Genomic DNA, 3,759 nt, shown 5'->3' on the forward strand with positions numbered 1-3,759 from the left:
GGCCATTTTATGTCAGTTTGCAATGGCCATTTAATCTCAGTTGCGGTGGCCACTTCATGTTGGTTCACGGGGGCCATTTTATGTCAGATCACGGTGGCCATTTTATGTCAGGTCACGGGGGCCATTTTATGTCAGTTCATGGTGGCCATTTTATCTCAGTTCACGGTGGCCATTTTATGTCAGTTCACGGGGGGCCATTTTATTCAGTCAAAGGGGCCATTTAATGTCAGTACACGGTGGCCATTTTATGTCAGTTCACGGTGGTCATTTTATGTCGTTTGAAGGTGGCCATTTTATTTCAGCTCGCAATGGCCATTTTATGTCAGTTCACGGTGGCCATTGTTATCATAGAATTTACAGAGCAGAAGGAGGCCGTTCAGCCCATCGAGTCTGCACCGGCTCTTGGAAAGAGCACCCTACCCAAGGTCAACACCGCCACCCTATCCCCATAACCTAGTAACCCCACCCAACCCAACACTAAGGGCAATTTTGGACACTAAGGGCAATTTATCATGGCCAATCCACCTAACCCGCACATCTTTGGACTGTGGGAGGAAACCGGAGCACCCGGAGGAAACCCACGCACACACGGGGAGGACGTGCAGACTCCGCACAGACAGTGACCCAAGCCAGAATCGAACCTGGGACCCTGGAGCTGTGAAGCAATTGTGCTATCCACAAGGCTACCGTGCTGCCCACTATTTTATGTCAGTTCACGGGGGGCCATTTTATTCAGTCAAAGGGGCCATTTAATATCAGTACACGGTGGCCATTTTATGTCAGTTCACGGCGGCCATTTTATGTCAGGTCTCGGTGGCTATTTTATGTTAGCTCACGGCAGCCATTTTATGTTCATTCACGGTGGCCATTTTATGTCAGTTCACGGCAGCCATTTTATGTCAGTTCACGGTGGTCATTTTATGTCGGTTGAAGGGGCCATTTGACGTCAGTTCACAGCAGCCATTTTATGTCAGTTCACGGTGGCCATTATATGTCAGTTCACGGTGGCCATTTTATGTCAGTTCCCGGTGGCCATTTTATGTCAGTTCACGGCAGCCTTTTTATGTCAGTACACGGCAACCATTTCTGGCAATTTTCAGCCATCCCACAGCCAGCACTGCCAGTGCTCCCCCCACACAGCAAGCACTGTCAGTGCTCCCCCACACAGCCAGCACTGTCAGTGCTCCCACCACACAGCCAGCACTGCCAGTGCTCCACCCACACAGCCAGCACTGCCAGTGCTCCACCCTCACAGCCAGCACTGTCAGTGCTCCCACCACACAGCCAGCACTGTCAGTGCGCCCCCCACACAGGCAGCACTGTCAGTGCTCCCCACACAGCCAGCACTGTCAGTGCTCCCACCACACAGCCAGCACTGTCAGTGCTCCCACCACACAGCCAGCACTGTCAGTGCTACCGCACACAGCCAGCGCTATCAGTGCTCCCCTCACACAGCCAGCACTGTCAGTGCTCTCACCACACAGCCAGCACTGTCAGTGCTCCCACCACACAGCCAGCTCTGTCAGTGCTCCCGCACACAGCCAGCACTGTCAGTGCTCCCCTACACAGCCAACACTGTCAGTGCTCCCACCACACAGCCAGCACTGTCAGTGCTCCCAACACAGCCAGCACCGTCTGTGCTCCCCCACACAGCCAGCACTGTCAGTGCTCCCCCACGCAGCCAGCACTGTCAGTGCTCCCCCACCCCACAGCCAGCACTGTCAGTGCTCCCACCACACAGCCAGCACTGTCAGTGCTCCCACCACACAGCCAGCACTGTCAGTGCTCCCACCACACAGCCAGCACTGTCAGTGCTCCCACCACACAGTCAGCACTGTCAGTGCTCCCACCAGACTGCCAGCACTGTCAGTGCTCCCCACACAGCCAGCACTGTCAGTGCTCCCCCCACACAGCCAGCACTGTCAGAGCTCCCCCACACAGCCAGCACTGTCAGTGCTCCCCCACACAGCCAGCACTGTCAGTGCTCCAACCACACAGCCAGCTCTGTCAGTGCTCCGCCCACACAGCCAGCACTGTCAGTGCTCCCCCACACAGCCAGCACTGTTAGTGCTCCCACCACACAGCCAGCACTGTCAGTGCTCCCCCACACAGCCAGCACAGTCAGTGCTCCCCAACACAGCCAGCACTGTCAGTGCTCCCCCCACACAGCCAGCACTGTCAGAGCTCCCCACACACATCCAGCACTGTCAGTGCTCCCACCACACAGCCAGCACTGTCAGTGCTCCCACCACACAGCCAGCACTGTCAGTGCTCCCACAACACAGCCAGCATTGTCAGTGCTTCACACACAGACAGCACTGTCAGTGCTCCCCCACACAGCCAGCACTGTCAGTGCTCCCCCCACACAGCCAGCACTGTCAGTGCTCCCCCACACAGTCAGCACGATCAGTGATCCCCCACAAAGCCAGCACTGTCAGTGCTCCCCCACTCAGCCAGCACTGTCAGTGCTCCCCCCCACACAGCCAGCACTGTCAGTGCTCCCCCCCACAGCCAGCACTGTCAGTGCTCCCACCACACAGCCAGCACTGTCAGTGCTCCCACCACACAGCCAGCACTGTCAGTCCTCCCCCACACAGACAGCATTGTCAGTGCTCCCACCCCACACAGCCAGCACTGTCAGTGCTCGCCCCACATAGCCAGCATTGTCAGTGCTCCGACCACACAGCCAGCACTGTCAGTGCCCCCACACCACACAGCCAACACTATCAGTGCTCCCGCACAGCCAGACTTGTCAGTGCTCCCACCACACAGCCAGCACTGCCAGTGCTCCCCCACACAGCCAGCACAGTCAGTGCTCCCACCACACAGCCAGCACTGTCAGTGCACCCACCACACAGCCAGCACTGCCAGTGCTTACCCACACAGCCAGCACAGTCAGTGCTCCCACCACACAGACAGCACTGTCAGTGCTCCCACCACACAGCCAGCACTGTCAGTGCTCCCACCACACAGCCGGCACTGTCAGTGCTCCCATCACACAGCCAGCACTGTCAGTGCACCCACCATACAGACGGCACTGTCAGTGCTCCCACCACACAGCCAGCACTGTCAGTGCTCCCACCACGCTGCCAGCACTGTCAGTGCTCCCATCACACAGCCAGCACTGTCAGTGCTCCCCCAGACAGCCAGCACTGTCAGAGCTCCCCCCCCAACAAAGCCAGCAGTGTCAGTGCTCCCCCACACAGCCAGCACTGTCAGTGCTCCCACCACACAGCCAGCACTGTCTGTGCTCCCCCACACAGCCAGCACTGTCAGTGCTCTCACCACACAGCCAGAACTGTCAGTGCTCCCCCCACACAGACAGCACTATCAGTGCTCCCACCACAGAACCAGCACTGTCCGTGCTCCCCAAAGAGCCAGCACTGTCTGTGCTCCTCCCACACAGCCAGCACTGTCAGTGCTCCCACCACACAGCCAGCACTGTCAGTGCTCCCCCCACACAGCCAGCACTGTCCGTGCTCCCCCACACAGCCAGCACTGTCAGTGCTCCCACCACACAGCCAGCACTGTCAGTGCTCCCCCCACACAGCCAGCACTGTCAGTGCTCCCCCCCCCACACAGCCAGCAGTGTCAGTGCTTCCCCCACACAGCCAGCACTGTCAGTGCTCCCCACACAGCCAGCACTGTCAGTGCTCCCACCACATAGCCAGCACTGTCAGTGCTCCCCCCCCAACACAGCCAGCAGTGTCAGTGCTCCCACCACATAGCCAGCACTGTCAGTGCTCCCCACACAGCCAG

Source organism: Scyliorhinus torazame, unplaced genomic scaffold (genome assembly GCF_047496885.1).
Source record: "Scyliorhinus torazame isolate Kashiwa2021f unplaced genomic scaffold, sScyTor2.1 scaffold_70, whole genome shotgun sequence".
NCBI lineage: Eukaryota > Metazoa > Chordata > Chondrichthyes > Carcharhiniformes > Scyliorhinidae > Scyliorhinus > Scyliorhinus torazame.